The sequence below is a fragment of the Triticum urartu genome, chromosome 5 (genome assembly GCF_003073215.2).
Source record: "Triticum urartu cultivar G1812 chromosome 5, Tu2.1, whole genome shotgun sequence".
Lineage (NCBI taxonomy): Eukaryota > Viridiplantae > Streptophyta > Magnoliopsida > Poales > Poaceae > Triticum > Triticum urartu.
In genome coordinates, this window is record NC_053026.1 from 466,131,088 (window position 1) to 466,141,756 (window position 10,669).

Below are 10,669 nucleotides of genomic sequence, written 5' to 3' on the forward strand. Positions count from 1 at the left end.
GAAGCGGAAGACCAAGAAGGAACGGGCTGCTCCCACAGAGCCCCTGATTGTTGAACCTATCTCAATGGTTCGCCCTGCATCTACACACCAAGAGCGCCAACTGACTATCCATGAGCCTGCATCCACAGAGGCTTATGAAGCTGAAGACATTCCAGCAGCTGATCCCACCGCCGCTGAAGACATTGGTCACCATGACAATGTTGAACATGATGCAGTTCTTCCTCAGATCGAGCACCAACAGGTATCATCGCCTGTGCTTATGCACAGCGAACTCATTAGCATTGGTCGTCCTCTGACGCCAATTGCTCAGGATGCATCATGGGCTGATCACCCACAACAACAAATCACACCACCCCGGTAAGAAGAAGAAGATGACCTTGAGGCCCAGCCATCTCCATCTCCAAAGGCGTCACCAGTGTTACGCAGGCTTCGCAAAGGACCAAGGTCTCAAGTCTCCGAGTCTGAGGCTAAAACTGCTGAAGACATTTCGGCTGCATCAGCCGATGACACCCAAGAAGAAGAACGTGTCCCTACTCCCCCAACTACTGACGAAGCTGTTCTCAAGGAGAACGTGTCTGTGCCCGACCCTCCAGCTCATCAAGTGGAGGTAGAAAATCTTGAGGCTGCCACCACCAACACCAATGAAGCCACTGACGCTGTCATGGCTGAAGCAAATGTAGAGCCTACACCAACCCAAGAACCAGAAGTCAGCGAAGCCAATGATGCTACTGCTTCTGTTCCTGCGCCTGCTGCTAGTCCTCAGTTTGACTATCATATTGAGCATAGACCTCAGGTACAGAAGCCAATGCCAAGGTTGACCAGGTTTCTAGGTCCTGCATCAGCACCTGGATCCTTTAATGTCAACGGCTTCAAAGCAGACAACACCTTCTTCAATAGCTCCAAGAACCCCTACTCAAGGGAACGAATATCTTCTGATCGGTTCTGGAGCTATCCGCAGTGAAGCTATTACTCCTGCATTCTGTACAATCAAGGTCGCATCTTCCCACATATGCGTCTTGACACCGAAGCAATAGCTGGTCTGCCCTGTTTGGAAGAAGCTCTGGATTGCTTCAAAGAGGTTGGATTTTTGCCTTTCGTCACCGACCAAGAGCACTGGAACGAAGAGTTGCTGCTCCAATTTTATGCCACACTTCACATACGTGGTTACAACAGAGATCCGAAGACTTGGGTCCTGGAGTGGATGACAGGAAATGTTCATCACGAAGCCAAAGCCTTTGATATCATTGAGCTCACTGGTCTGCCCACTCCTGGAGATCTCTATGAACCTGGATGTCAACTTCACAGTGAAGCTATGGAAAGCATCTTTCAGAAGCCTGAACCGAACATGAGTCAGATGCTCAGTATGATGAAGCCTTTGCCACAAGACGCTGCATATCCTAAGGAGTTCTTTGTTGATGATCTGGAGTATCTGCCAAGGACTATCTATCACATTATACGGCGAACTCTGTGGCCCATCAAAGGACATTCTCCACATGCAAAGCTGGAAGGTGCAATGAAGACTTTGGTCTTCTATATTCTTCATGGCAAATGCTCCAATGCACAAGACTTCTTCATCCGCCAACTTGCTGCGTCAGGACCTGATCTTTTTGGCTTGAAGTTCTACGCTCCATGGATAATGCGGCTGATTAAACTCCACTCAGCTATCTCATATCAGCCATCTGCTCGCAATCATCGGATCTTTCTTCCTGATGTGGATATGTCCGTTGAAGCCATTTATCCAGAGCCTGCCAAGGAACCTCTTAGTCTTTAGAATGCGGAGCATCAAAGTTTCACTCAAAACATTGAAGGAGTTGAAGCAGTCACTCGTGTTTATCCTCTGGCTGGTACTACACGTGCACCTCATCGTGCCCTCACTGAAGCCACTGAAAGCACCATTGCCCAACGGCCCAAGAAGCGATCTCGTGTTCTCAATGACCGAGAGCTTCTGGTTGCCCTTCATCAGAAACAGGATAGGCATCATGACTGGCTGAAGCACCAAATGCAAAGCCTCTTGGTGGATGTCAACCGCATTCGCAATCTTGCCACCAAGAATGCCTTCGTTGCCCATGAAAACTGTCGGTGTACATGGAAAGGGCTGACGCTTATGTGCTCTGAGGATGATCTTCACGAGGATGGCTTCCCTGAACGTTTCAAGTTTGACTCCACACCTCCCCGAAGGACTGTGCTGCGATGAACTCGGTCTCTTGAAGACTCTGAGTTCTCTTCCTCCGCGGCAACTATGAATGCCAGGGTGATCGAGGACGAGGACGATGCTACTTCACCACCCCCTACTTCAGCACGCATCGACACTGCCCCGAGTTCGTCTGCACCGCCTCAAAACACCGACGACCTTGCTGCTTCACCTACTCCTCATGGGAACGAGTATATGCTCTATGTCTTCAAACCTTTTTGGTCCTTACTGACAAAAGGGGGAGAAGCATATGAGTTTGATAGTCTTCAAGCGGGTCCATATGGGAGGTTACTTTATGTTTTGCCTAGTGTTTACAACTCTCGTTTTGATACATTTGGTTCTTATGAGTTGTAACACTTAAACTCGATGGTCGTCTGCTACTTATTTGCTATTTTGTGATGCGATGATAAATTCCGCATGTGTGACGATAAATTTCGCACTTAGATCATTTTGCAGACGTCCATTTTTCATTATGCATATCATTGTCTTCACATACTTTTCATGCATGATGAATTGCCATCATAAGTTGAAGAGGATCTCCACAAGTACAACCTGCCATGTGCATTTGCATTCCAAAAGCAAATTACTTACATGAACATCTTCAGGGGGAGCCCTTGCAACTTATGAAGACAATTCCTTTACAATTTCACATATTATATTCCCCGTTGAAAACTTCAACTAGTTTGTCATCAATCACCAAAAAGGGGGAGATTGTAAGTGCATCTAGTGCCACCCCTAGTTGGTTTTGGAGTATTGACGACAAACCTAGTTGAGGGACTAATGTGTTTGTGAGAATTGCAAGATAACACAGGTAGAAGTCCCTCATTGATTCAGTTTTCCTACCAGAGATGACCCCTAAAAATGTATGAAGACATTTAAGTCAAAGGTGGTAAGTGAAGACATTCACCTTGAAGACTATGACAAGAGAAGACATCGCATGAAGACTATGGAGCGCGAAGACTTAGATCTTTCGTAGTTCTTTTTCTTCCTTGTTGAGTAATAGGAACCACCATACTGTTAAGTGGGGTCCAGGAGAACCAGTCAGAATGACTGAAGTGATGCTTAACCAAAATCCTATGTCTTCGAGTGAAGACTATGAGAGCGAATCTTGTCCAGAGTTGGACAAGTCAGCTTTGCTTGTAGCCCAAGTAAAGTTGCCATGTGTGTTTGAAATCTGACCGTTGGAACACGTGTCAGTTCCTTAGTGACCCAGGGTCATTTCGGACAAATCAGGTCGGGTTGCCTAGTGGCTATAAATAGCCCACCCCCTACAACCATAAACAGTTGGCTGCTCAGAGTTAAAGTACGGCTTTTGTCATTTGAGAGCAACCCACCTCGAAGCATTTGAGAGAGAATTTCTTGAGAGGATAAAGCCCTAACCACCCAGAGCCAAAGAGTGTTAGGCATCACTTAAGTCTTCTTGTCTGTGTGATCTGAAGACTTATTACACTTGAGGACTGTGAATCCTCCAGCCGGTTAGGCGTCGCGTTCTGAGCATCCAAGAGTCATTGTGGATCACCGGTGAACGAAGTCTGTGAAGGTTTGGAAGTCTACCTTGAAGACTTACCAGAGTGATTGGGCGAGGACTAGGTGTCCTTAGCTCAAGGGGAATAAGGTGAAGACGAGGTCTTCTGAGTTGAATCTCAGCCTCCCTAATCAGACGTACAGTTGTCACAGCAACTGGAACTGGTCCAACAAATCATTGTCTTCAACGAGTCACTGGTTTCATCCTTCCCTTCCCTTTACTTACCGTTTGGTCCTTGTGAAGTCATTGTATGATTGCATTATCTTTTGTCTTCACTGAGTGACTGCTTGTTCTGATTGGCTTCACAATATCTTCCTACCTGATCCTTACTGCCTAGCTGCTATTAGTCATTGTGCTTTCACTTCATTGAATACTTGACTATGGTTTGCCTAGTGTAGTCTACCTTCCGCTGCATAGTAATAGGTTTATTTCTATCGGTTGTCTTCGAAACTTCCATGTTTTGAAGACTTTCATATAAATCGCCTATTCACCCCCCCTGTAGTCGATCACTAGCACTTTCACTTAGGTCATCCACTTGAGGGAAATTTGCTACTGTCCTACAAACCTTTGCACTTGGAGGCCCAACAACGTCTACAAGAAGAAGGTTGTGTAGTAGACATCAAGCTCTTTTCTGGCGCCGTTGCCGGGGAAGTGAGTGCTTGAAGGTATATCTTTAGATCTTGCAATCGAGTCTCTTAGTTTCTTTTTTTATCACTAGTTTAGTTTATAAAATAAAATTACAAAAAAATGGAATTGAGTTTGTCTCATACGCTTCACCTTTTTAATATCTTTCGTGAGTATGATGGAAATAATAATTGTGCTCAAGTGCTAGAAGAAGAGATCTCTAAAATGTTTGGCACTAAATATTTGAATGATGAGCATGATTGAAATGTTGTTAGTACGAATTCTTTGAATATCCATGATGCTAATGATGATTGCACTAGTTATGATGAAAATGCCTCCTATAAACATGTCAATTTTTGTGGAGTAGACAGGGTTTGCAAGTACACACCAAATAGGGGAGATAGATATTGCAAGAGGCATAAGTACTTAGAAACCAAATTGTTGCAAGAAGAGCTAGATGAATGTGTTGAAAATTTATCTTTTCTTAGCCCTACTTGTGAACTTTGCAATGAACGTGATCATTTTAGTACCCAATGCAAATTGTTTCATGAGCGTATCGTGTCCAAATATTGTGATGACTTGATTTCCCTTGCACATCATAATGAACTTAGTTTGCTCTTGGGTTATGAAGAAATTAAATGTAGAACTAAGGGTATTCCAAAATTTGCCCTTGATAAAATTCTTTATTTTGATCTAGAGGAAATTTATATGTATTGCGCGGTGAATTGCATTGAAAATCCTTATATTGCCAATTACATAAAGAAAAGAAAACAAATAGAAGATGAAGAGAATGCTAACGAAAGGGAAGAGACGTCCCAATATTCTCCTATTATTTCTTATGATGAATCAGGTAATGAAGAGGAGCCCTCTATTCAACCAATCTCATTAATAAGGAGCCCCAAAAAGAGGATTGAACCCACACATGATGTGGTGAAGAAGAAGAAAAGAAAAAGGAAGAGAGGTAAAAAGGTATCTCTCCCAAATAATTCTGCTCCTATTACTATTGTGCCTCATGAAAATATAATTGTGGAAGATAATGATACTTCTTATGATCTTGAAAATCTTTTTGGCACTTGCTTGGAAGAATATGATAATTGCTATACTATTGGTGCTATCCATACTATTAATGATGAGAGTGATTATGCTTATAATATGAAAAGGCCCAAGCTTGGGGATGCTATGTTTGATGAAGATGATGTTTTTGAGAATATATTTGCTGCAATTAATGTTTGTCCCAAGCTTGGGGATTCTACGCTTAATGAAGATGATATTTTTAGTCTCCCAAGTTTTGATATGCAAGTTTATAATGATGATAGCATGCCTCCTACTTGTGATGATTATTGTGATGATACTTATGCTATAAAAAGTAGTGATTATATTTATAAAAATTGTCATGATTATGATTACCCCTTCTCTGAACATTACTCTTTTAATGTGGAAGCAATTTATAGTATTCGAGTCTCTTATGATACTCCCACTATTATTCATGAGAAGAATCTTGCTTATGTGGAGAGTAGTAAATTTTCTATGCTTGTAGATCATGAAAAGAATGCTTTAGGTTCTGTTTATATTGTTGAATTCATTCATGATGCTACTGAAAATTATTATGAGGGAGGAATATATGCTTGTAGGAGTTGCAATAATATCAAGTTTCCTCTCTATGTGCTTAAAGTTTTGAAGTTATGGTTGTTTTACCTTCCTATGCAAGTTGATTCTTGTTCCCATAAGTTGTTTGCTCACAAAATCCCTATGCATAGGAAGTATGTTAGACTTAAATGTTCTAGTCATATTCTTTATGATGCTCTCTTTATGTTTCAATTCTTATCTTTTATGTCGGCACCATTGAAATCATCATGCCTAGCTAGGGGCGTTAAATGATAGCGCTTGTTGGGAGGCAACCCAATTTTATTTTAGATCCTGTTTAATAATAAATAATCCATCTAGCCTCTGTTTATATGTGGTTTTATGTGTTTAATTAGTTTTTGTGCCAAGTAGAACTGTTAGGAAGACTTGGGGAAAGTCTTTGCGATCATGCTGTAAAAAACAGAAACTTTAGCACTCACGAGAATTGCTGCCATTTTTATTTGGAGAGTGATATTTAGTTAATTATTTTTGCAGATGGTTAATAGATAAATTACTCAGGTCCAGCATTTTATTTGAGAATTTTATGAGTTCCATAAGTATATGTTTGATCCAGATTACTACAGACTGTTCTGTTTTTGACAGATTCTGTTTTTCATGTGTTGTTTACTTATTTTGATGAATCTATGGCTAGTAAAATAGTTTATAAACCATAGAGAAGTTGGAATACAGTAGTTTTAACACCAATATAAATAAAGAATGAGTTCATTACAGTACCTTGATGTGGTGATTTATTTTCTTATACTAACGGAGCTTACGAGTTTTCTGTTAAGTTTTGTGTTGTGAAGTTTTCAAGTTTTTGGTAAAGATTCGATGGACTATGGAATAAGGAGTGGAAAGAGCCTAAGCTTGGGGATGACCAATGCACCCCAAGGTAATATTCAAGGATAACCAAGAGCCTAATCCTGGGGATGCCCCGGAAGGCATCCCCTCTTTCGTCTTCCTTCATCGGTAACTTTACTTGGAGCTATATTTTTATTCACCACATGATGTGTGTTTTGCTTGGAGAATCAATTTATTTTGTTAGGATTTGCTTGCTGTTATTTAGAACAATGTTTTGCATCTTTTATTTCAATAAAATAGGCATTGATAGCCTTTACTATGCCTATGTTACAAGTATACATGTTGCTATTTGAAAACAGAAAGTTTACCGCTGTTGCAATAATTCCCTAGAAAAGTAATAATGTGATAAAATGTTGAAACCTTTTGAATATTAATATATGATAAATTTAATATAGTGGGAATTTTCTTTCATAATTTTTGGAGCTAGGGAAGTATGGATGTTGCAGCATTCTTTACAGACTATCCTGTTTAGGCAGATTGCTGTTATGTTTGCATATGTTTGCTTCTTTAATGATTCTATTTGAGGATAGGACTATTAAATATTGCAGAGGCATTTAGTATGCAATTTTGAATGATAATTTTAGTGATTTGCTACAGTAGAGTATGATAAGGTTTTTGCAATGGTTTATACTAACTTATCTCACGAGTCCTTGTTGAGTTTTGTGTGGATGAAGCTTTTGAGATTTAGGGAGACCGTGATATGAGAGGAATTAAGGAGACACAAAAGCTCAAGCTTGAGGATGCCCAAGGCACCCCAAGATAATATTTCAAGAAGTCTCAAGCACCTAAGCTTGGGGATGCCCCGGTTGGCATCCCACCTTTCTTCTTCAACAATTATTGGTTAGTTTCGGTTGATCCTAAGTTTTTGCTTCTTCACATGATGTTTGCCATTCTTAAAATGTCATTTTATTTTTCTTTGCTTGCTATTTGAACAAAATACCAAGATCTTAAATTATTAAATGTTAGAGAGTCTTCACATAGTTGCATAATTATTCGACTACTCATTGATCTTCACTTATATCTTCCGGAGTAGTTTGTTGTTGCTCTAATGCTTCACTTATATCTTTTTAGAGCACGGTGGTAATTTTATTTTGAAGAAATAGATGAACTATCATGCTTCACTTATATTATTTTGAGAGTCTTAAATAGCATGGTAATTTTCTTAAATAATCCTAATATGCTAGGCATTCAAGAATAATAAAACTTACTTATGAGTGTGTTGAATACTATGAGAAGTTTGATGCTTGATGATTGTTTTGAGATATGGAGGTAATAATATCAAAGTCGTGCTAGTTGAGTAGTTATGAATTTAATACTTGTTTTGAAGTTTGTGATTCCCGTAGCATGCACGTATGGTGAACCGTTATGTGATGAAGTCAGAGCATGATTTATTTATTGATTGTCTTCCTAATGAGTGGCGGTCGGGGACGAGCGATGGTCTTTTCCTACCAATATATCCCCCTAGGAGCATGCGCGTAATACTTTGCTTTGATAACTTGTAGATTTTTGCAATAAGTATATGAGTTCTTTATGACTAATGTTGAGTCCATGGATTATACGCACTCTCACCCTTCCACCTTTGCTAGCCTCTCTAATACCGCACACCTTTCGCCGGTATCATACACCCACCATATACCTTACTCAAAACAACCACCATACCTACCTATTATGGCATTTCCATAGCCATTCCGAGATATATTTCCATGCAACTTTCCACCGTTCCGTTATTATGACACACTCCATCATTGTCATATTGCTTAGCATGATCATGTAGTTGACATTGTATTTGTGGCAAAGCCACCGTTCATAATTCTTTCATACATGTCACTCATGAGTCATTGCACATCCCGGTACACCGCCGGAGGAATTCATATAGAGTCATATCTTGTTCTAAGTATCGAGTTGTAATTCTTGAGTTGTAAGTAAATAAAAGTGTGATGATCATCATTATTAGAGCATTGTCCTAGTGAGGAAAGGATGATGGAGACTATGATTCCCCCACAAGTCGGGATGAGACTCCGGACGAAAAATAAATAAAAGAGGCCAAAGAAGCGCAAATAATAAAAAGAGAAAGAAAAGAGGCCATAAAAAAGGGAAAAGGCCCAAAAAATGAGAGAAAAAGAGAGAAGGGACAATGCTACTATCCTTTTACCACACTTGTGCTTCAAAGTAGCACCATGATCTTCATGATAGAGAGTCTCCTATGTTGTCACTTTCATATACTAGTGGGAATGTTTCATTATAGAACTTGGCTTGTGTATTCCAATGATGTGCTTCCTCAAAATGCCCTAGGTCTTCGTGAGCAAGCGAGTTGGATGCACACCCACTAGTTTCTTTTGTTGAGCTTTCATATACTTATAGCTCTAGTGCATCCGTTGCATGGCAATCCCTACTCACTCACATTGATATCTATTGATGTGCATCTCCATAGCTCGTTGATATGCCTAGTCGATGTGAGACTATCTTCTCCCTTTTTTTCTCCACAACCACCATTCTATTCCACCTATAGTGCTATATCCATGGCTCGCGCTCATGTATTGCGTGAAGATTGAAAAAGTTTGAGAACATCAAAAGTATGAAACAATTGCTTGGCTTGTCATCGGGGTTGTGCATGATTTAAATATTTTGTGTGGTGAAGATATAGCATAGCCAGACTATATGATTTTGTAGGGATAGCTTTATTTGGCCATGTTATTTTGAGAAAACATAATTGCTTAGTTAGTATGCTTGAAGTATTATTGTTTTTATGTCAATATTAAAATTTTGTCTTGAATCTTATGGATCTGAATATTCATGCCACAATTAAGAAGAATTACATTGACATTATGCAAAGTAGCACTCCGCATCAAAAAATCTGTTTTTATTATTTACCTACTCGAGGACGAGCAGGAATTAAGCTTGGGGATGCTGATACGTCTCCAAAGTATCTATAATTTTTGATTGCTCCATGCTATATTATCTACTGTTTTGGGAAATATTGGGCTTTATTTTCCACTTTTATATTATTTTTGGGACTAACCTATTAACCGGAGGCCCAGCCCAGATTTGTTGTTTTATGCCTATTTTAGTGTTTCGAGGAAAAGGAATATCAAACGGAGTCAAAACGGAACGAAATCAACTGGAGAAGTTATTTTTGGAAGGAAACCTACCGGATAGACTTGCACCCTATGTTAGAAGATGAAGGAGGTGCTCACGAGGGTAGGGGTCGCGCCCACTCCCCTGGGCGCGCCCCCTGCCTCGTGGCCCCCCCTTCGGTCCACCGACGTACCCCTTGTACCCATATATACCTATGTATCGTAAAACTTCCAGGGAGCACAATAGATCAGGAGTTCCGCCGCCAGAAGCCTCCGTAGCCACCGAAAGCCAATCTAGACCCGTTCCGGCACCCTGCTGGAGGGGGCAATCCCTCTCCAGTGGCCATCTTCATCATCCCGGTGCTCTCCATGACGAGGAGGGAGTAGTTCTCCATCGGGGCTGAGGGTATGTACCAGTAGCTATGTGTTTGATCTCTCTCTCTCTCGTGTTCTTGATTTGGCACAATCTTGATGTATCGCGAGCTTTGCTATTATAGTTGGATCTTATGTTCCCCCCCCCCTCTACTCTCTTATAATGGATTGAGTTTCCCCTTTGAAGTTATATTATCAGATTGAGTCTTTAAAGATTTGAGAACACTTGTTGTATATCTTGCCGTGGATATCTGTGGTGACAATGGGATATCACGTGATTCACTTGATGTATGTTTTGGTGATCAACTTGCGGGTTCCGCCCATGAACCTATGCATAGGGGTTGGCACACGTTTTTGTCGTGATTCTCCGGTAGAACTTTGGGGCACTCTTTGAGGTCC